Source organism: Haemaphysalis longicornis, unplaced genomic scaffold, assembly GCF_048455015.1.
Source record: "Haemaphysalis longicornis isolate Haplotype H1 unplaced genomic scaffold, Haemaphysalis longicornis Haplotype H1 scaffold_8, whole genome shotgun sequence".
Classification (NCBI taxonomy): Eukaryota; Metazoa; Arthropoda; class Arachnida; order Ixodida; family Ixodidae; genus Haemaphysalis; species Haemaphysalis longicornis.
This window is the reverse complement of record NW_027526445.1, coordinates 77,527,726-77,552,074: the sequence shown is the minus strand read 5'-3', so window position 1 is coordinate 77,552,074 and position 24,349 is coordinate 77,527,726. Positions and strand designations below refer to the sequence as shown.

The following is a 24,349-nucleotide window of genomic DNA, read 5'->3' as shown; positions in this document are numbered from 1 at the left end:
AAGAAAGTCTCTTATCCACGTCACAACCACAGGGTCGATGTTCAGTAGCGTATGCTTGTGAATGCGTACATAGTGAGGGACACGATCAAACGCTTTAGTGAAGTCTACAAAAATTGCGTCGACTTTAATTTCAGCGTGTATAGATGAATGTAATTTGTGAATTTAACTCACACTGAATAAGCACTTTGCGCTTGAGTCTGCGTTAAACCAAGGCGCCGATGACTGACTGAAATTGGGACGTCATCTGGTGGTCGTACGTCTATGGTGACACATGTGCCAGCGAAAGTAAAACAGACGAGAGGAAGCTATACCACATTTCTGCGTGATTGTTTTATCCCGTACAGCCGTGAGATCCACAAGCGTTGGGACGACCTGCAGAGGTGGTCGTACGTCTATGCTCACACATCTGCCAGCAAAAGAGAAACAGACTAGTGCAAGCTATACCACTCCTCTGCGCGTATGTTTTATACGCTACAGCCGCGAGATCCACATGCGTTAGGACGACCTGCAGAGCACACATAAGTAGTAAGGCCCGAAGTCATGTTGCCACCAGTTTAGAGTCGCGGGCTCTCGGTCGAACCAACAACTTTCCTCTGGAGATCCCGCAATGAACGACATTGGCGTAATATCTAGATTGTAAAGCGTCGACATTTCACGCGATGCGACAAAGATAGATACGTCTATATAACAATGGACATTCCGAAACGCCTCAAAAATGTGGCAGAGCATTAAACTATATACAGTTTACCATCCCCATCGCGCGTTATAAAGTACGCGTCGGGGATACTGTTTTGTAGACCATTCACGGACGAGACGTTGCTGTCTTTACATTCAGCGGTGCAGTAAACCAGTCCTGGCGACCAGTGCTAAGAGGCTAAAGAAAGGTGTCTACGCGAGTTTTAGTTGTTTTATAACACTTGTCCTAAATTACCTAGCATACGCGCCTTGAAAATGGCTATTACGCAAGGTCAAACATCAAATACACACCATTTACGTACCGTTTGAATATTGAATGTGTAGTAATTATATATCTCCTATGTTGAAGAGCACAATAACTGTAGAAAAATGCATACCTAAGAGAGCAGTTGTGCCTATTTTGAATAAAACAAACGCCATTTGAAATAAATATGTTTTAGAACTCACTTGAGCAGGTCAGGAAGCAATCTTTTCTAGACCTAAAGCTGTTTTGGTTCCCATTGCAATTTCCGTGGAAAAATTTTTCGCACCTTTTTGTTTCGGTGTTATAACTGTATCGATGTTCTTTGTGGCTGTATGAGCATCGGACCGGTACAATCGGAAGCAAGCATGGATCTTTCACAAATTCTGAAAACAAAAGGTGCGGCATAAAAAAAAAAACATGTCGTATGCTATATAATTTTTTTACACATTACATCAAGTTACGAATAAGGTTGCTCCTCATTTCAACTGTATATTTTATTTGTAGGGTTGGCATTTTCATTGCTGAACTACACGCGCGGATATGAACAGTACGGCAAACCAAATACCTGCAACTTCTTGTGTGTCTGAATAGTGTTATTTATTCCATGTTTGAAAATTGCAAACCGATAATAATAAAATAGCTCATAGGCTACACAAATTATCAGCATGTTCACTCCTGCATATCTCGATTGCCGACCATACGTTCATACATGAAAAGTCACATTTTATAAGTGCACAGAAAACATGTTGTTCTTGTGCCAGCTACGGCCAATTTCCCGGAGCCGGCTTAACCAGCTGACTGGTATTGTAAGTTTAAACTGTCTAGGTATGACATTTTTAAAATATTTGTTTCCCTCATTTCCTGTAACTTCGTCAAAGTGGGGTACTGGACTTTATAGACATAGCAGATTTTATAGATTGTATACAATGCTCGTAATTGTCTTGGTCGGTATAAAAAGTGCCGTTCCATTTTTAGGGGTTGTTTCTGAGCTATGGTTGTCATACAGATATTTTTACAGTACTTTAAAAACAAGCCGAAAGTGTGATATAAGTGTTGCACAGCAGCTGCGCGAATTGAAAAAATAATAGATTAAGTATCCTCGCATTCTCATAATCCGGCTTTTCCGCGTGAAATTCTCGTCTGTGTGGCTTTCTGCTATGATAATAAAAACAACGAGAAACTGTATTCAGATAGTTCTCACCGGCCACGAAATCTTGTCTTGCAGGACGGCGTCACCTTTTTTTTTTCTTCCGAAATAGCAGGTACGTCTACTGCTTTTTTAAGGCTTTCTGTTGCGGTGAAGCCACAGCGCAAAAGCTTTTAGCATGCGTCGCAGTAGCCGATAAAAACGTTCTCAGCCAGTTGTCGTTCTAATCTGAGTTGAATATTTGAAAATAAGGTTTTTCGCGGCCACACCACAGAGGCGATGAGGCGCCACGTAATGCGGTGCTCCTGAATAATTTAGAACCCCTTGCGATCTTGAGAATGGGCCTCCACCTTTAACACGTTGGCTTTTCCGCCTTTTGCCTCCATCAGAAAAGCCGCCGCCGTGGCCAGGAATCGAACCTGAGTTGTTTGGCTGGTGTTTATTTTGTCCAACGACGTTAACAATTCAACGTGATTTTGCCGCTTCCCTTGAATACAGTCAGGGCTCGGGCATGCCAATGTCACCTAGCAACATGTTTTTATCCCATGCAGCACCTTGTTGCGGGTTAGGAAACAGGTAACTATGTTTACCAATTCCATGCCGCCTTCGGAAAACATCACACTTAAAAAAATTTAGAAACACATTGACAATTTGGTTTCTATCGCCGCGAGCTACCTTTTCACCATTCCTTTGAGTGGCGCAAAAGGCGTGCCCAGGTTGCAATTTTTTTTACGAGGAATTTCAGTTGCGCTTAAGCTGCGGTGTACCATATTTGCATGCGTACTCAAAGGAATGTACCAATAAACATGCCGCATTATCGGCAATCACCGATGTAGTCAAGCCCTTAAATGTAATATGCTTGCTCCCAAAACGGACAGGAACCCAGAACAGCCAACAGCATCATCTTGCTGTTCTCTCATTTACTTCGAATGCAACCAATGGCGTGCCACACCAAGTGAAGACAAATGAACATTCCGAACCCACTAAGGCTTTTTTTTTGCTCGAATTAGGTCTGTTCATTCACTCTACACTGACGGGACTTGCGTTGACGTAATCAATCGCACATCCCTGCACTTGGCTGCTTGTTGTGGCTCAAAAAGCGGTGAATAAACACATGAAATAGACGAAAAAAATCACAACATGACAATAAAACTTACCGTGGAATCTGCTCGTTCCGCATCGAATGTAGTCGAAAGACGATAGCATTCTCCCACGATTCCATAGAGCGGTTGTTTCCCTCTCCCCCGCCAACATCTCACGCTGTACCCGTCAAGTCTAGATTCCGAATTGATAAACGCAATAATCTGCAGCGAAATTCAGTTCAATTTTCTCGCGTGCGCACGGCTGGTGCGCCGCATGTTGGACGTTTTTGACTGTTGCGAATGGATTGATCGGTCGATTTATTGTAGGGTTTTAACGCGCCGACGCAATGCAAGCGATGAGGAGCGCCGTAGTTGATGTCTCCGGAATACTTTTGACCACCTGGGGATCGCTAATATCCGGCGATATATCGTACACACGGGCGTTGTTGTTTTTCGCCTCTATCAGAAAAGCGGCCGCCCCGACGTTGAATCGAACCCGCGACCTCGTGCTCAGCAGCGGAACGCCTTAGCCACTAAGCCACCGCGGCGGGTGTTTCAAATGAAACTCAAGCCACGAGTCCAAAGCTCGATAGCAAGCCTTTGTCTGTATTGTTTGCGAATAAAAAAATTTGGTGGAGTTCTTTTTGTTTTAAAATGCAATAATTACTACAACAAAAACCATCAAAACAAAATTAAAAAAAACATTTTTATTAGGTATGTATCGATATTTTGCTACTTACCTAATACAAAACTTAATCGCAAAACCTTATCACGTACACATTTCCTATTTTTGCGGAACCTCCCCCCTTCGTTTTTTTACACTTTCTGAGAAGGTAAGACACGTACGCAGTGAAGATAATTGAAAAGGAAAAGCACATGCACACTGAAAACAAATTTTCCTAGTTAGAAAAGCAACACACAACTCACGATAGCACTAATCACGGATGAACAAGGGAGCCGTATTCAGGAGAACATATACCCAAAAGAACAAGACATGCTACACAAAAGAAGGGGACAACGCCGTTCCCCTGCCGCAGCCCATCGCCAAGCGCGTGCTGCCCCTAATGCTCTCACGATTTCCTCTCTGCGCTGCAGTTTCAGAGTGCTTACTCTCGTATCGGCTAGATTCGGTTGTTTTTGCGGTTCACTTCCGTGCTCAACTACAGCTGTTACCTCTGCCAGCGGCTTCTCGTTTAGAGGTCGCTTATCCTCAACAAGTTCCCTGTCTCGGTCTTCTATCCGCCCATCGTGTTCACTAACGGTGGGCAAGCACTGCACGCCCTCGTGAATGTTTTAGTCACTGCACAAAGCAGAGAGACAGGCGAGTCTTGCTTGTCCAGTCGGCACGGAACGTACGCAACCTTTGCCTGTACGCTGTTTCCGAGATCGTCCTGTACGACCACTTTCAACCGCAGTTGGATGTGTTTCACGCTAAGAAATCACTCTCTAAGCACAGGTAGGTAAGCTATAGTCTACGCGAACTCGAACTCGCGGCAAATTGGAAGCTCGAATGGCTCTACGAACACCCTTCAATAGGATTTTTTTAGAGCGACGGAGGTGTTTAGCACTCATCCAACCACATTTCGATCTGCCTCCTGGCCCTCTTTCATGAATCGGCCGAGCAGGCAGCATCTGAAGCATTGCCGTGGGAACCGGGCCTTATCGGCTATAGGGACTGCACCTTTATTCATGCAGTCTCGCGCAAGATAGCCCACTCGTCCACAAATATCTCTCAAGCAATGTAGGGGCTCCATCTTTGTGTCACGGCTTAGTGACGGGTACAGAGCCCTTAACTTCTACTGTTACACCACTACCCGGCGGTGCCCCACCAGATCCCTGTCCTCTCCCGCGCCGACCGTTGTGAGTGCCAGAGATCGGTGGCACATGCGGTATAGCTGGCCTCGCCTCGACTTGACTGTACTGCCTTCGCTACGAGTGCTAGCTCATCAAGACGCACCCATTGTTTCCTCTCCCGGAGAGCCACCAGCCTCTGGAGATCCTCGGGCAGCGCTGTCTTCAGTTGATCGGCCACAACTAGCCCTTTGAAGTCTTCGACCTTATGAGTACTCCTGCTCTTACGTAATAGGCGAAGTAGCTATGATCCCGATGACAGAATTGGGCCAACACTCCCATTGCATTTTCTTGTCGTGTTAAAGATTTTACTGTACTCAGCGGATTAAGACGGATCTCCCTCAGCGGAACGACTTCAACTCGCTGTAACGCAACATCTCCTTAATCCCGCTTGCCATTGTCAAAGATCCAAACCTATCAGTCAGGTAAGAAATTAGCGTTAGGGCTTTAGCGCATCTTCAGTTACATTGAGAGCGTTGAAAAGCCTCTCTACAGTATCGAACCAGCCCGGTGCACGTTTCGCCTGTGCGCGCGTGAGGGAACAAATTGGTCAACAATGCAGAGCCGGCAAAGACACCCGACTGCACCTCATTGTGGGAATGTGAGGCCACACCCTGGGAACGTAATTTCATTATATTGTCCACCTTGGGCCGAACTAGATTGCTTCGCTTATTTGCGAGCAGCATTTCGGCGTCTAAAAATTCAGCCTTCATACCTGCGTCGCCCGTCCCCGCCTGTGCCTCTGACGGGTTCAGGGTCGCATTGGGTTCACTCGTGTTGAGCATTTCAGACTCGCGCAAGAACTGTGTCTTCGACCTGGTGAGCATGCCATGCAACGGGCAGAGCAACATCGTTCACTCACCCATTAGTTGCCCAAAGATTTAGTAGAACCGAACACAGTGCGGAATTGCTAATGTACACTTCCAAACAGTTCAAATGTTCGCCACAATGCCGTAAGTACCTTGCTTATTTCTTCCCGCTCCCACCCCACCCCCAATGCACCAACACTCGTTCAGCATACTCTGCCAATGTCAGCAACATTCTCCCACATTCCTGTCCACCATGTTCGCTTCGGTCTTGTTTCGTAACGGTGAACGCCAATAAACATCTTCCGGGGTCACTCTTCAAAGCTGCTTAGGGCATCGGCGATTCTCTTTTCATACATCTCCGTTTCTTAGCTGTCTTTGTAAAACATGGGTAGTGAACTTTCCCCCTCATCTACCGTTGTTCTATTGTTTGTGGTGAGGCAACATTTTCTTCTTCCCGTCACGTGAGACCTTTTTGCGTCCGTTCCAAGCGTCACGAACTCTCTGCACCACTTGCCTTCTCGTTGTTACACGACCGGAGTCCACCTCCACCGGGCCACGTTCTTCCGCTATCTCCCCCTCTGCGGCGTCTTTCCTGGTCGTCGCCCAGCAGTCCCTGCGTGCCCCAAATGTTCCTTCATCGAACTCCTGTCGAGGGTGCGCCAGTCAGCTTTTCTTTCGGGTTCCTGACTACCCGTCAGGGAACACTGCGACTCGTTGCAGGATGGCAGGCCGTTTCATCGGCTGCGCGGACGAGATTTAAACGCTGTTTATTCTAATACACACTTGTGTTGCGTTAACAACACGGCAAAACGTGTACACTTCACACTCAACATTTCCTGGTCACGTGCTGGCTGTCCGCTCCAAACACCGAGACTTATCGATGTCTGCCTGTTGACTCCCCGTTGCAACCCCAAAAGTCCCGAGGTCTCTATCTGTCCCCCCAAAATAACAATCAAAACACAATTTAAGGCGATAATGACCATGAAAAGTATGAGAGACGCCCGGAACTGTTTTCTAATAATTTGGGGGCTTCGACCTTCCACACGCCAGCCAAAGCCAGCAGATGAAATTATGCTATTGTACGGTATAGAAGCGGCTTAAAGGCCAACTGCAATCAAATTTTCGACATCATAAAAATATTGTCACCTAATCGTACATATAAAAAGAGTGCGAAATGCAAAATTCTATGTTTCAAACATGAACGCGAGCGATGCAAACGGCTCGCGACATCGGCGTTTTCGAAACCTTAACTGAATAGAAAAGGCGGCCATTACCGGCGGCCGGACATGATGGAAGTGACTGAACGTAATTGGCCGTGATAGTACCGGCAGCCGCTCAGAGCCAGCTTCAAATGCGCGTGATGGCGGCGGTTTCGCGGTGTTACTTACACAGAACTCCCACTAACGGTTGCCTAGGATAGTGGAATTCCGACATCGCGTAGCTATCAGTCGCAATGAAGTAGACCGTACCGCCGTTATTTTTTCGTCAGAATAACTGCCGTTGTAGCAATCCTTGACATTGCGAGTAAAAAAGCGGGACCCCTTTTACAAAGCTAGCAGCTCTTACGATATCTAAAGCTGCTTTAGGTAGCCCTCGCCTCGGATATTACATCGCTCTCCTTGAAGGAAATAAACCGCACGGGGCGGATATCAATCATTATTTTTATGATACCTTACGTGAAAACAGGTTTGTGAATATCAGCCCAGTATTTTTCGCCTTGCTTCACATCGAGAATGGAATTATGAAGGCGATCTAAAACTATAGGCGAGCTTTCGCTGCTAAACGATGCACTAAAACACGCCATCGGGATCGACCCTGTTTTGTACGTTCACCAGAGACATGTGCTGTTGAAAACACTTTTCGAGTAAAGTAAATTTAGTGCTCTACAAAAGAAAATACTTCATTTGGGAATTGAAAAAAAACATAGTTTATTGCATATGAGAGGAACAGCTTTGTTAGCTTTCGCACTTCGCGAAGACGACGGCCGATATTAATGCGGATGTATTTGTTACCACTGCCAAGGCTCATTTTGGTTCACTAAGCAAGTGAGGTAAAAGTCTCACAAGTGTTTATACCCGGTTGTAGGCACACTCTAGTTTGGTGGCAAAACTTTGGACAGGGCTAAGGCATGCAGGTGGCGTTGGCCCATCCCAAATATTGCAAATATTCAACGCGGAAGTGCAAGTGGGCAAGAATTTATAAAAGATCCCTTTATATCTGATATACGCAATATAAATGACAAATGTAGGCATGTGTGCGTGTCGTGATATTTTCTGTTGTTGAAGAAATATTACTTTCAAGCAAAAAGAGTTTGCTAGCTCCAAGACGTTCAGAAATGCGAGTATAGTTTGTAGGCTTCGAATCCGTTTTATTGCACTGAAAAAAAGGCGGATATTGCTACCTATAGGCGCCGTGCAGTGAACAGAGGGCGACACTGAGCCGCGACACCCAGCGCCGCCATCGGGGAATAAGAAAAATACTGGGTCGGCCACCGCTCGCCAGCGTGCTCGGGTTTCGGTTGCGCACCTGCTTGGCGGCACCGGATAAAATTTAGTATACGCAATTTTTCAGTTTTAGAATAATTAAAACATACTACAGTAATTCTACCGCGCTGAGCTAAGGATAGTCTGAAGGACTGAACTGTTGACTACGCGTACGGAGGAGGAGGAGGCGGGGCAAGCGATATTGACTTCCCAGTGCCACGCATATCAGAACGCTGGTGGAGCCTTTCGTGTGCACGTTTCCACGTTTCCACATAGTTTTTTTTTGGTAAATTTTTGTTTCCGCTATAACGCACAAATTATTAGCTGTTCACAGAATTGGAAAGAAGCCGTTTTTTCGCATACTTAAAATCGGACCGCCGTGGTATCGCGAATATGGTGCTACGTCTCACTGGATCGATTGTTTGGGTGCAGTGCGGTCTGTAGGCTGCATTACGTGCTAGTAGCATTCACTTCAAAGCAAGTATAATTACCTAAACAACGCGGGCTCCAACATAGATCATGCGAGTGGGAAGCATCGAGAACTATGCAGCAACTGGCGGCGATTTTCGATTGATTCATTTTACGGTTCAACGCGCCGACGTCAGACAGGCGATGGGGCACGCCGTAGTGGGGGGATAGGAATTAATTTTGACCACCTGGGGATCTTTAACGTGCGCCGAAATGCCGAACACGCGGGCGTTTTCGCTTTTCGCCTCTGTCGGAAAAGCGGTCGCTGCGGCCGGGAAATGAGCCTGACGACGATTTTCAATTTCACGGCTTGAATTATGGCCAAACATTCCAAGAATGCGTCCTGCTCCTCGCCCCTGACAGTTCGTTTCCGCTGGTGCCAGTTCGTCCCACCCCGAGATCACGGAGCGAGCACGTTTTCTCGCTCCGTGCACGACATCGGTCAAGCATTATCGCCCCCGGAGCGAAATGGGGCGAGGGAAGACTGCAACCTCCATGCCTTGCGTCTCCTTTTCCATGAATACATTCAGAACGTACACGGCTTTCACTGCAAGCCCGCCAGGAAATGCCCGCGAACGATTTAAGACTTCATCTTCCTTGTAAGCAGGGCCTCCAAACATTAGAATCATCATGAACTCAGTTTATTTTTTTTTCTCTGAAGATGCTGTTGTGAGCCCCGTTAAAACGACTTTGTTTTATTGAGCAGCATTTATTTGCAGCGCAAAAATTCCACATGCGTTGCTTTTATACCGTGTGCTGACGCAGGTATTTCGACTTTTTGACAGCTTTTTTTTTTTTTTTTCAAATGACCCTACTTTGTCTAAAAACAACCATATTTTTCCGAAAAGGGGGTGAGATGTTGCAGTCATAAATTAGTTCTCTTACAATTAAAATACGGCTGAGTGTTGCGTGCCGCATGAAATTTCATTATAACCGCCGCGGAGACGCACGCATGATGCAGAGAAACCAACCTTCGTGCAAATACTGCCAATGCGCGCGGTATTCGCTAAGAGGGGAAATTTATGGTAAGCTCACGACTATTCCCAGCTAACAAACCGATATACTTTACTTTGACAGCAGCATTCATCGCCGTTGTATTTTCTAAACATTTCACGGAAACATGAGCCGCCTGTGAGGCTGTGACCAGCCTTCCCAACTCGGGCGATGCAGGGCAGCGAGGGCGGTAGCTTTCCTTCTGCGCTTTGTTTCATTTAAAGCCTCCCGGTCGACAACACTCCATCTTGTCGCCGTTGCAGCGTATTCTGCAAACCTAAGCGCAGTCTGCATACCTAACCACTTGATATACGCCTTTGCAAGGGCGCGTGCACAGTGCCTAAAGCAGGCGGCCGGCCAGGACGGTGTGGCTCGGCCTACCCAGTGTTGCGCGGAGGCGCGGTAGATGGCGCTGCGCCACGCAGGCTATGTGGTTAGTTTGAAACATGTGATGGCGACGGCGGTACAGCGCGACGGTGCCGCAGGTAAACCCCGGATGAACGCGCCCTGCACCCAGCTGAGCGCCATGCAAGTGGGACGAGACGCGCGAGCTCCAGTTGACAGTTTCCCCAACCTCTGTCAGAGGCCGCTCAGATCTGTTTCGACGACTCTCCGCCCGGTTCAAACGTCGTCTGCACGGAACTACTTTGAACGAAAGTACCTAGTGTGCTGGGTGCTTAAGAAGCTTAGGAATTCGTCAAGGTGATTTTAAGGGCTTATACTGCTGATTCGGATGGAATTTCGACAGCCAACTATTTGAGTGCAGTTGGCCGTTAATGATGTCACCATCTCTCTCCCGTCAGCACTTCTACCCCTTCACCGTACTATCGTCTGCTGCATCCTTACAATCAAAACCTTGACACAAGGTTTCTTATTCAAAATAAACACACTTTAAAATAGACACAAACGAAAACTTCGCAGTGCTACATACCTGCGCATCGGCTATAGCATCGTCTTTTTGACTGAAAGACATTGTGTCCATGGTAGCATTGACCTGCAGCATAGTCAACGCAGGTTCTGGAATCTGGATCAAACCACACTTCTCCAACACGCGCTTTTTCAGTGCTCTTGCAGTAGGTTTGGTTGTATACCCCACCGCAAGTTCCATAGTGTGGGTCTGAAAAGAAAACAAGTGTAACACGACCTGGCTTGGTAGGTATTTTAGGCACAAGCAAAATAAAAATTCCCAATAGTTCTAATGTAATGACGACGTTTGCACTAATATTTGTGTCCTCAACTAAGCAGAAAATGGGGCAAAGTAAAAATAAAAAAAGTGACTCCAGCGACAGTTTGTAGGTTTCTATCATTTTTGCTAAACATATTTTTGTTTTCCACTGGAAATTGGGTATCGTATAGCCGAAACGTTGCATGAAGCCTAGAGGCCATCGGAGGACGAGTATTCACAACTTCCGAACTACGTACACGGATTTTATGGAAACAGTTAGGATGAGCTCATGTTGAAAACGTCTAACACGATTTGACTCAATAAACGAAATAGTTTCTTGATGGTCCACCAATTTTATTCCTGGGAAGGTAATAAAATTAGAAAAAATTTATAAGTACTATTCTGGAGACGCCGTCCTATTGAAAATAAGTACAGTTATTTTTCAATCCCCCCTACCAAACCGCGTTTTACAGTGTGTCATTGAATACCTGAATTGAACTTCTCGTGAGCGTATCAATAACGTATATAGGCCTTTTTATCCAGGGTTTGATGTTACCACCTGTAGTGATGCTTTGAAATAGAAGCATGAATAAAACGACGACAAATTGTGCGCAAATTTTTCTACAATATAAAGGACAATGTTACCTGCTGATCAGCACTGCCGAAACAAGTTGTGCACCCAAAAGTATATAAACAGGAACAGCAAAAAAAACGAATGAACTGAAATGAAGGACAGGACTGATCCGTTATCGTGGACATTAAAGGTTGATTCGCTTTTAAAACGAAATGGATACGATTCACTAGCTCCACGTAGATGTTTTAGAGTGGTTTCGTTGAACGGCAGGTCGGTAATTTTCACGGGCAGAAGTTGTATTGGGCGATTGTTATCAGCGTACATGAAGGAAATGAAATGATTTCCCGACTGACAAACTACCCAGAGAATAGTACTCGAATCTTTTGTTGATAACAAAATAAGAAGAACGAAAACAAATTGACGGAAACAAAACTAGCTGAGAGTCATCACAATGTAAACATTCAAGACTTGGATGTATACATAAAGCATCCCATTGGCTAATTTAGAGAGCACTGATTGTTGAATCCGAAGCCCATTAAAGGGTTCAAGAGGAATATAAAAGATAATCTGTGTTCTTTTAAGTATTTTGTATTATTTTTTCTGAACACTTACCTCTGCAGGATTTCTTACACAAGGTTTCACTGTCGAAGCTATTGCCTGTAGCTTCGCATGAACGATATCTTTCGCAGGTTGCCGTTGTGTAATTATAGGTCCATGTAGTTTTCAGGGCTCGACAGGGTCCGTATTCTGGGGGCTTGCTGCATTGGTCTGGAATTCTTCCGACGGAAAATACCAATTCTGCAAAAAAATAAATTTAAGCATGACTTGTTACTCGGCTCGCTTCAGCTTGTAACTCTCGACTCGGCTTGTGACAGCGATAAGGACATCATCACAAAATTGGTTCAGAAATTTAGTAGCTGACATTTTGGGATGACTGATAAGGATTGAGCAATGACTACAAAAAAACATTTATTGAAAGGGATGGCTGAAGGCCGCATGGGGAAATTGAGGGAGGCGATAAGAAGGCCTCAATAGTGTTCCGATATGGAGGAGTCACGAACCAATTGCCACACTGTGGATAAAGACTGTTTGATGCGGCCCCTCGGACGTATCCTTTCCTCATAAGATAGTACCCAGGCAGGCAGATGTGTCTCACGTGGCCCTACCAGGCCTATGCAGTCTCATGCAAGGCGATGGACGGTTTGCTTTAGCAACTGCCCACATGCGTAGCACACGTACGAAGTGCCGGATTGTGATGCCGACACACATGAAAGGTCTTCGGAAGCTGCTTCAGTGGAATTGTTGCGCCTGATTTTTCTAATCGAGGTGTGCCTCCACCAGGCCACTACGTCATCAGTTAAGGCGTATCCATAGTGCGCACAGTTAAGGAAGACATGTGCAGCGCGGAGAAGCCCAGGAGTCACTGGGTCCGGGGTGATGGGCACTGTGGAAAGGATACCCTGACGGCGGCGCTGTTTGCGGCCGAGGCGTTCGCCATCGGGATCAAAGCAGAACTCCTCAGTGAGGCAGCCGTCAAGCTGCGGGCGAAAGTTCCCAGAAGCGTTGCTCACCAGCTCATGGGCCTACTCAGTAACGAGGGACGTGCGTGCCCGGGTGTTAGGCGGACGATCACAGTACCGCCAGTGCGCAGTCGCAGCGTAGCGCAAGAACGTTTATGTTATGAGCCATAGATTGCTGTCTGTGTTGTCCAATGAGATGCCGAAAATCCTCTGTGCTTTCCGTAAACAGGCTGATGCTTCGGTACATACAGGGATAATCTGCCAGTAGGCCTACAGCCAGCTGTATCTTCTCCTCAATGGCGCGAAGGTTGACCTCTGTGGCGGTAGGTGGCATGGTCATCTTGAAGGTGCAGGTTGTGTCTGCGCCCGGTACGTGTGTAACAGCCGCGAGGGACGCCGTTTGTAAATGGCGCCGCCACAAAGCACCCACAAAGACAGAAAGTGTTGCTGAGTCTTCTGTGCTCAAGGGAGTTGCGGTGACCGAAGGAACCTGTCTACGCGACGGGTAAATTCCTTGAGGACATGGAGTGGGTGCTGGTCGTTGCTTGGTAATGCGCTCATCCTGGCAGGGGCAAGTGTGCTTATGTATGGCAGGCACAGGCGTGTCGAAATCCTCAGCGGCATGGCACCGTAAGCGGTGGTTTTGGCGAGTGAGATTGCGACGGTCTTTCGCCCCATCTGCCGTCGACTGGAATATGCTTTCGAGAGGGAGAAGACCAGCGTACGGATAGAGCTTCTCGATCCCTGTGTGTCGTTTACCCCCAGTTATAGCTCCAAGTGCTTCCCGCAAAGTATGTCCAGCTGGCGGGTCTGGTTATTGGTGAGTGAATAGGACATGGCGCAATATGCGGCTTTAGACACAAGTACATCTTACACCAAACGCCGGGCTACGTCCTGAGATGCCCTGCCAAGGGTGTTGGAGACGCGGAGAATGAGGTACAGGAGGCTACGCCACTGCGGTGGAAGCTACTTGATTTATTCTGCAGCACCGCCGTTCTGGTGAACGGGTACTCCGAAGACACGGACCCAATCCATTGGATCACGTTGAAGCGGAACAGTTCCAATGCCTAAATGAATCCGGGAGCGCTCTGAAGATGTGCCCCGTATGGCCAGAAGTACAGCTTGCTGGGCCAGTTGGTAGATATCAAAGGAACGAAAACCAGCAAAAAAGGAGGCAAAACACGAGGAGAGACGAGACAACACAACGCTGGACTATCAACTAAAATTTAATAGAAGAAACCGACACACTCTGTGAGCAACCGAGTCAACTCCTGCGCCAACACGTACGCTTGAAACGAAAGAAAGTGCTATTGTAAATAACTACCTCTACTTTCGTATCAGCACTACTCAATTTTTAAGGAAGCCCATTTCTTTACCTCTGAGGATGATAGACGGTGCGCTAATGCAGTTGCCTTACTGCTGCTGTCCTATGAAGAACGCCTCAAGTATTTCCCTCTCATGTTTAGTCCTGCCTTTTCCAAGGATCGTTACACTATCAAATAATGGTTCGCTCATGCACTGTTGACAATGAAAAGCAACGTGTCAAGCTCCATGACAACTAACTAACACGAAATGCTCCTTCAGCCACTCATTGACACATCGTCGGGTATGGCCGATGTAGACCTTCCCACACCTCAGCGGAATTTTATTGATGACACTGTGTCTTACACTTAACGAATTTTCGGGCATGGTCTGTTTTAGAGCCGCGTTTCTCTTTTACCATATTTCCAAAGCGCGGGCGCAGTCTGAGGAGTTTACACGGCACGGAAAAGATCTCTTGAACCCCGCGCCGCGAAGCAATTTTATTGATGTTGTGCGACACCTGATGTATATACGGCAGTACCTCAACCTTTCCTTTTTCTTCTTTTCATCTGGCCCGTCTGAACTTGGAATTTGCCTTTTAAGCTTTACGTAGAGGGACTCAGCGATAGCCATGAGCACTGTAGGCGGGAAACGCGCTGCAGTTAGCCTTTGAGCCTGACGTTCAAGGCTTTCCTGCATTGCGTGGACGCAGCTTTTTTCCAACCCGCTGCGAAAACATAGTGTGGCTATGCCTCTTTTTACTAATTGCGAGTGGCTTGATTCTGACGGGAGCAACGCCTTCTTAGTTCTGGGAGAGTAAATCCAGCAAACGTGGCCGTCGTCTTTAATTTAATCTAAAAACCTTAGGGTTTTCTTCAGAGCCACCTGAACGGGAAAACAGAGAGACCCTGAGCACGTCTTAAAATGTGTTAAAATGTCTTAAACAACCTGTTCCGTGCACTCAGAATGTAAAAGCTTTAAAACAGTAAAAAATCACCAACGTAACAGAACATGCGGAGGACTCTAGAATCATTAGCGGTGACCTCTCAAAGTTTTTTTATCAAACTTCAACAGAAACATCTTGCACAGTACAGGAGCCGCAGCATAACCAATGCAGATACCTTTCTTATGGATGTAAGTTCGGTTTCGAAACTCAACTCCGGTTGAAGAGAGATACTGATCCACCAGCTCAAGAAATGCTTCGACATTGACACCACACTCATTCTGAAATTTAACCACGTCCGTTTCATCTATAAGTTCACGAATGGCACACAAAAGTTCGTCGTGCGGGACAGAGTAGAACAGGTCTACAATGTCAATTGACATAGCACTATTAGCACCAGGCTCTACTCTGCGCTCCACGACGAATTTGTGTGTGCAATTCGTGAACTTATAGACGAAACAGGCGTGGGGAAGTAGAATGAAATTTAGAAAAGCGAAAAGCAAAAACACCCGTGAGTAAGGGATTTTGACGCACGCTGAAGATTCCCAGGTTGTCAAAGTAATCCGAAGTAATACTTGTCAAAGTAATACTTGTCAAAGCGAAGCAAAAACTAGCAAAACTTAGTAAAACGGGAAGCAGCTAGGTGGATCCCCAGCTGTGCCCTTTTTCATGCCTTGCACCACTTGTGAACTGCTGGATTGTTTTTTCTGCCGGGGTTTGGCAAAGCTGAGGCTTAACAACTACAGAGTTAAAAAGCTTTTCATGGCACGATTCCATAGCACATAAGGTGCACATCCGAAAATAGCGGTGAGGTCGATTGTATGGTCGTAGACTTGTTGTCAAGGTAAAATCCATGCTTCAAACGTGCGGCCCCGTGGCGCGTTACTGAAAATCGTAGCGCCGCTGTCGAGACCGCGAAAATTTGCCTGCCTGCGAGAAAGGAAAGGCGCGGATGCGCGTGGCGTCTGACTAGCGAGTGAGCGCCGCGCTTCTAGAGTGCGTGATGGGAGTTTTCGTAACGCGCCTGTGTGGTCCGGAAAATTATGTCCCCGCCTGTACTAACGACATAATATCAGTTATTCGTTTGCTTAAAACCAACTCATCTATGTAGAGACACTTATATGTCTTTGTGCGTTCCTTTCCAGTTTTCAACCCCATTAGAAAGACATTTTATTTTCTAGTTTGGTTTATGCATCCAGTATGTCTACGGTTTCCTAAATCCAGAATGTCTATTACTTTGAGAATAAAATATTTACAGTACACGTGGTGTTACCCTGCTACCGGAAGCAAATAAATAAACTTTACAGTTCGCTAAGTTGAAAATGTTTTGGGGGACAAATGATTTTGTTCCATTTATTTCCCACTAAAAGAAAAAAAACGTGTGTTAGGCCACCTGGCAATGAAAAAACATCGTGCAGTCGCCCAAGTGTATTTCCATGGAGCCCCAAATATTCAACACCATGAATTCATGTAAAATAAACAACCGGAATATACATTGGTGGACCTTTAGGAAGGAGCGAGCGCATCCTTATTTTTGTGTTACGCATAACCTGATTGGGATTTTGTTACCTCTAGTTTATTTCGTTTATTTTTTTTTATACATGGCTCCTAACTGGCGTCACTATCAGTTTTACGAGCGATACATGGGGTTACAAAACGTTTCGTAAAGCCGCATCAAAGACACATTGTACACAATAAGTAAAGCATACACAGTGCCATTGCGTATCATTCCGTTTGAAAGGGAAAGGTCGGCCTTATGTCCGTATAAAATTATTGAGATATGGCCTCAATACCTGTTATAAGCACTAGGCTTGATAACAACTATGTACCACAATCCAGAGGTGAGATTCTAGCATGAGACACGAGTTCCAACAATAACAACTTGACCGTGCACACGAATTGCAATACTAAACCCTTACAAGATACCTGTGGATTATATTAACTATTCGAGTGAACACAGGAATGGTCTCCGACAATTAACTAGCGAATGAGGCGACAAACTTCTAGTATGGGCTACAGCTTCCTGCAAACAAGGGTGTATGAGAACAATGGAGATATAAAAATTAAAAAAAAATATACCTGCACTTTTGAAACCTACCATAAAGGGACGAATTTGCTTAAAGGATACCAGGCAACTCAAGCTCCAAATTTGAATTTATCGCAACAGCATGAATTATAAGCAGTTAACCGGCCATCCGAAGATTTCTGACGAGAAAATTACAAGACTGCCTACGCGCCTAAAGAATTAGAGCCAAATGCTTTGTTTTATTCAAGGAAAGAAGACAAGCAAACAGACCCGCCGCGGTGGCTTAGTGGCTAAGGTATTGGTTGTACTGCTGAACACGAGGACGGGAGTTGGATTCCCGGCCGCGGCGGCAGCTTTTCTGGTAGAGGCGAAAACCAAAAACGCTTGTGTGTACTATATTTTGACGCACGTTAAAGAACCCCAGGTGGTGAAAATACCATACAAGCAATCAAGATAATCTAACGACATGGCAAAACGGAACACAGAAGATTAACCTGTTTTTTATATCCCAGGCGCATATAGGCAGCCATAATCACAAAGGGGACATTACGTTCCCTCGTGGGTACAAACACGGTATTTTCCTCCGCACTCAGCGCACTCTACTGATTTGGTTCGAACAATAGTCGTAATAATTTATGCAACTTCTTGAAGAGCTCCGCCCTTCTGCTTGATTGGCAAATGCAACAGATTGCATAAGGGGGTGCAGCATTTAGCATTCGAAATAAGCTCCTGGGTTCGAGCCCCAGCAAGACTGATATTTGTTTTAAACCGGATGTTTTTTCAGTGTAAATTGTTCTGTTAGACCTATTCTGCATATTTTTGTGAGTATCAGTTATTTGATATGTCTAAAGAAGCTTTGGTGATGGGGCGGGGCTTATAACCACGTTTAATTACTTTGGCCATCGGACTAGAAGGGCGGTCCTCGCCCCAAACTTGGATCACCATACAGCATCAAAGGAAACCGTTTGTGTTATCATCCATGGATGTTCTTTAAGTGTGTAACATTAAGATATATAATCAAACAAAAGCAACCAGGCCAGCACTCGCTAAAAAAATCCTCAGTCTGTAGTAATTAATAAGTTCTGTTAGCCCTGTTTATTGTGTGCGTTTTATAGCCAAACGTATACATATTGTTCGTGTGCACTTCGACCTTTTGTGTCCGCTTTTTCTGTACCTTTTTAGTGTCCCTTTGAGTGTCCTTCTTTTTGTTTTTTTTGTTGCTGTGCAGCATTTTGTTTGTGTGTCTATTTTTTACTGCGATAACCGGAGTTATTTATTTATTGAGTTATCACGCTTCCACCACTTACCCAGAGGCGGTCTAGTAGACACACTACCGTAAGGCTAGCCCCCTTTCTGTCCCGCCGAGCGCACCACTAGGTGAGCAAACTGTAAGCAAATAAAACTATCACTATGACTACAATAAAATGTAAAGCAGGAATTTTTATGTACACTGTTCTTGTACGCCAACATAACAATACAAAAAAGAAAGCCTGAAAACGGCAGTATTTCGTTCAATACAAGGTAAAACTTCAACGAGAGACAGATAAATCAATTCCGGATTGATATGCTTATGCGGTATATTACAACGAGCAGATTGCAATCACACTCGAGAATACCTGAAAATATGCTTGAACAGGACCCACACTTATTTCTAAATTGCAGCGAAGAAATTGTAAATGTTTTTTTTTGTTGGTGGCGCTCGTAGCATATTTATTTGAACTGGCATCAAAACGCAGCTAACAAACTGCAATCATTGAAGCAAACAGGTAGATGAAACCGCGCCTTTAAATGAAAAGCATGATATCCTTATCTGAATGATGAGCCATGAAGCGAAGCAAGCTCACGCGCATTCCATGGCATGCGTAACCTGCGGCTGATTTTCAACCATGTGTTGTACCTTACGGTCCAAAAAGTCCTTTTGTCCTCATATTTTGCATTTATCGGTATTCGTTTGCCTTGTTCACTTGTTTAAATTTCTAGCATCCATCTATTCAGCCGTTTTCTGTCTTTTTTATTTGTTTGACAAACATTTTTAAATGATCAGGAAGACCAACACTTGGATCGTAATGTGCAGCTCCTAGAGAAAACGTATGACGCATGGCATACCCATTTCAAAAAAACATAACCTTTGCTTTCAATTGCAACCTTGACACATCTGCGCCAGCCCTACCACGGCTGCCACCGCCTTGATACCAGCATTTGTGCTTCACTTAATGGATAGTTGCACGCGCGCTCAGCGGAAAAAGAGACAATCGTAGCGAATCCGCTTCCCTTGTAATTATTCCTCTCTAAAATATTTGTGATTCGGACGGGGTTGAGCAGGAAGAGTTTTCCCCATACACTGGACCGCACGATTTTTCGTGTCCTCGCCTTTTATATCACTTTAAAGGACGCATCTCTAATGGAGCAAAGACTGCTATTGGGATAGACAAATTTCTGTTACGGAAGAAATCTGGAAGGGGGTATTGACTGGAACCAGCATTATTCCAAGCAAAGTACTGTGTGTCATTCGAGAAATTTAATCAAATCTGTAAAGGAACCAGAGGGCGGTAGGGCGATTTGTAACAGGTGCAAGCAGTAGAGCTAAAAATAGTACAGCGCAGGAAGGTATGTGTTAGCTATACTTTGAAGTTACAGCAGCACAGAATAGTATGTTTGAAAGATTTAGAACTATAAATAACCAATAAAAATGGCTAAGACTTCTCTGATACTTTCCCATAAAATGCGTTGCACGCAGGGAAGACCAAGAAGCACAAGTTTAAGACGAAGTACTTGAAACTTCGAAGCAGAAAGAAAAACAATATTATATGATGCGATGACCTTGGAAAAAGGGGCCGACAAAGGAATCCTGAGACATCTAATGAATCGGGAAGGCGGAGTTCACGGCGGGGAACGTATTTTATTATGTCGTGCGGTGCTTTTGAAAGACTGGTGTTTTGCTTCTGGCCAAAAACACTTATGGTCAAGCAGGTACGGAAAGAGTTGTTGATTCATTTTGAGAGAGAATTCGCCACCTCGTCCCATAGTGTAATGAATGTAAATGCATCTGACCATTGCTCAGTGTGGAAGCAATCCAGGGAAAGATATCTTTGGGCTTATATACTAACAAAAAGGTCAGATTGAAGGCAGGGGAGGTTGATAGAATGCTGGTTGGAAGAGGGACAGAATACTCACGGGGTAAATGAGATAAATGGATGAGTCAGGACGACCAAGAAAACAAGTCAGTGTAGAACATACGTACAATAGAAATTACACGTTTGTTTACGATGGAAGAGTGAATGCACAGCGGAGTTGCTATTGCCGTGTGCTTGTAACACCATCCCGTTAAAATGGGAACCCAGAAAAATCGTCGTCTCTCTACAAGGGGGTGGGTTATTGCCTGAAGCATCATTTCTACATGTGCTTTGCGTCTCTCTATTTGTTGTTATCTTTGTGTGCACTACATGAGGCAGTAGTTTTGTCCATGTGAATGTTTGTTACGCAACAAAACACATCTAAAACACATCTAATCACAAATGTGTATATACTGCAGCGGTTTCGAGCCCATCGGGAAATGAACAGAAAATGATGCATTTAGTAGAGACATGATTTCTGTATTACGTAGTCAAATATTTGCACGATGCATTGAAGCATTGAAGTGGTGCGCACCGAGTATTTATACCGAAATGAAATGGTCGGGAATAGTGCAAAAAAACCGGTTGCAACCTCTTTTTTGTTTTGCTTTGAACACAATAATAAATTTAGCAGAAGATTTCTATATTCCGAAAGATCATGTCAACTTTCCAACAATTGCTTATCATACAACCAGGCAGTTTATAATTATAGGTATATTTATATACCCCATTCAAATGCTTTGAGGAATTGCAGGTATCTAAACACAGGACGCACTTCATGTGCCACAATGGAAGGGTGTCAAGTACAAAATACAAATTGTTGGCTTTGGCTTGGCGAATGTTTCTCTTCTTTTCTGCATAGCACGATTGCCAGGAAAGAGCATTAGCAATCTGACGTTCGCCCCAGTGTCTGGCTGATATCCAATTTTTCCCAACCAGTAAACTTGCCTCAAAAAAATAATGTTCTTCAGTCAATTGTGTACCGATTATTACTTTTTTAATTTTAGAGAACAGCTACCTAACTTCAAATTTTCATGCTTTGCTGTTTTTACAACGGCTACATTGATTAATCATAATTACGCAGACTCAGAAGTAGTGAATATTTTTATACTCCACATGTATAAACGGCGGTCTATTCTTTCGTCCCGGCTTTTGGGGAATGAGTAGTGCTTAATACTCAGGTTGCTTAAAAAGAAATCACCCATAAAAAAGATCTGCTTCCTGGGTATTGTAGATCTACTAAGTAAGAAGACCTGTTTCCTCTGGTAGCATTTGGTCTCGTCCTGTGACATTTATACTCATCTAAGCAAAACGGTCATGCAAATCACCCGACCATGAAATATTGTTCATTTTCTTGTTTCTGTATTATTCGGCTCCACAGCACATAAATGGATAACTTACACCTATCGGAAAATGTGAAGGAAAAAGCGTAGTTGGAGATTCTGTTCGTCGGATGTGGCGATTTCGGCTTTTGTTTTCCCGTAAGCTACCACTTAACAAGCCCTAGGGGACAGCACCCTCCACCAGCCCCTTTTCTTGCCAACATCGCCAGGAGGCCCCTTTTCAAGTCCACATGTACTTCCATCTCTCCTGGGTGGAGCGGTGAAAGTAAAAATGGACGGATGCTAGGTTCTGTGCTGAAAAGGCCTACCATGCTTCGGCGCCGTGGTTTTCCTTTCAATAATCAACTCTGACTCCAGGTTTGGAAACCTCTTCGTACTCTTTACTTTGCTGCTGTTTCTCTCTCCCAAGGGATGCTCCAAGGTTCGCTGTCATTTTTACATCTGAAGTTTATATGGCTTAGACGCCTTTGTTCTGCCTAAGTGATCGGTTAACTAGGCACTGCTTGACATACTTCTCTCCACTGATGCCTCCATCACGAGTTTTGTGTCCCCGCCACCACATGTGCCTCTTCCACATGTTCCAAAATCGCCGTTATCAGCAGTTGCACTTGAAACTCGCGATGAGGTCGACCCGTGTCTTTCACTCGGAGGAAGAGAAGCGTTAACTGAAGTCGCGTCGCCTTATCAAAGAAGTGCGATGGTGCCCGAAAAGAAAGGATAGCTGCTACCGCAGAACGTGCCGGCAAACGGCTTCCGCCTCAGGTTCTACCTCCTCCATTAGTTTCCAATTTCCACACCATAGAGATCAACTTGCCGGCTTGCGACGCCAACGTATTCCTGTAGCGATAACATACGAATTTCCTATTGGGAATTCACACCATATAAAAACACACCACAACTACAGCTTCAACGTCTTTCATCTTCCCAAGGTGGAAGTACTCTGAATTTTATACTCATCAATAACTACCTTTTTCTCCCAGTGCGCTTGAATAAACATGAATATTTAACGCTTCCGTTTAATAGGCGTTTCTCGTAGAGCTGCGACACAACAAGATGCGACTAATTTGTAGGGAATTTTGAAGTTTTTGGGTCTTTCATTCAGGCGAAAGTCATGCATGCATCATTCAAAGAAAAAAAGCGCCGTTGTTGTTGTTTTCCATTCAAAATGTCCAGCGCTATGAAGAGTAACTAAACGAAAACCCCTTTGGTAATATAACGATATTTGAAGGCTTTTTCGTACAGCAGAAACACGATGTTCAAATAACTGTTGCAGCAGCGCATGTGGACAAGGATACCAAAAATAATAGTTGTCGTTGTTGTTTCTTTATTTATGGCATACCGCTGTTCATGCTATCCAGGCATCGTGCTAGGCTAGCATTAAAAAATATGAAAGATTGCATCATTTGAAATCCCAATAGCGCGTGCCGCATAAAATTTCCACGCGATGGCACGGGTGTGGTACAGGTGTACATTAGATGCGCAAAATATGAGTTACGGAAACTGCTCCAGTCGGGTTTAAAACCTATTTTGTCTCTGTGCCATATAAAAACTCAAGAAATAATAATAAACATGCCTGTCAAAGTACTTCGCAACAAAAGAGGAAGAAACTAAAGCGAAGAGATGCAAGCACCTTACTAACAAAATTCGCCAGGCTTCTGAAATAAATTCTCCTAAGCAGAACAATTATGATCAGCAATTGCTTTTTTAGAACGTGTACGTAATAAATCCATGTATATTTCATGAAACTATATAAAGGTATGGTGGGGAGACTCGTTCTAAATAAACCTGGTTTATCACAGTTAACCCCCCGAGCAGAAAAGCGCCTGCATTAATTTGAATTTATGAAGTACTTCTGACATCTAGCAACACCTTGGCAGAACTATTTGCGCAGTCTGATGTATACCAGGTGGCAAATGACTTACCCATCAGGCAGAAGAAAGCTGCTACCGCAAGGTGCGACATTCTTGCTTCTGTGAAAATTCGGTCTAGTAATTCTTGCTGGACGAATGCCCCGCTTATATACGGTATTCAGTGTATGAGGCAGAAGATGTCGCGGGTGGTTGACAGGAAAAAACTACCGCACGATAAATATAATGAGTGACCTTATTCTATAGAGTTAACCACAATTCCCGCTTCCTCTTCAGTTCTAAGTTGTGAAAACTACCTCAAAAAAGTGTACACAGCTAGCATCAAAATACTTGTTTTTTGCTTCAGCCGTTCACTTCGGCTTTTTTAGAAATCTTCCTTTGTTTATCAGTCATATGAAGTCAACCACCCGGACGGTGGCAATAAAGCTAAGCAACACACATGTAGAACAAAGAAAAAAAAAACATTTCGGTGCTCCTATCTCCCAGCTCGGCGTTCTGGTCCCCTTAGGCACTTGAATACTTCAAGAACAGCCTTGCCGTCATAAGTGCCATTATGTGAGGCCGCGATGATATTTCTATTCCCGCTGCAGAAATATCGTTTTGAAAATTATCTTCAGGATATGCATTTATCTACTAAATTATTGAGGTCAGTCCCTTTTAGACCTACGCATTTTTTACACTTTTCAGGCCTGGATTTTTTTGGACGAAGAAAAAAACATTAT

At 44.7% G+C, this 24,349-nt stretch overlaps 1 long non-coding RNA gene across 1 annotated transcript; it reads right to left on the bottom strand.

Moving 5' to 3' along the window:
* Nucleotides 1-1,144: 1,144 nt before the first annotated feature.
* LOC144149928 (uncharacterized) lies at nt 1,145-23,742 on the bottom strand. Its single transcript, XR_013318390.1, has 4 exons — nt 23,682-23,742; nt 12,125-12,310; nt 10,705-10,890; nt 1,145-1,323 (listed from the first exon to the last, which is right to left on the bottom strand). It is a non-coding gene; the product is annotated as an uncharacterized LOC144149928 (long non-coding RNA).
* Between the last annotated feature and the right edge of the window lie 607 nt (nt 23,743-24,349).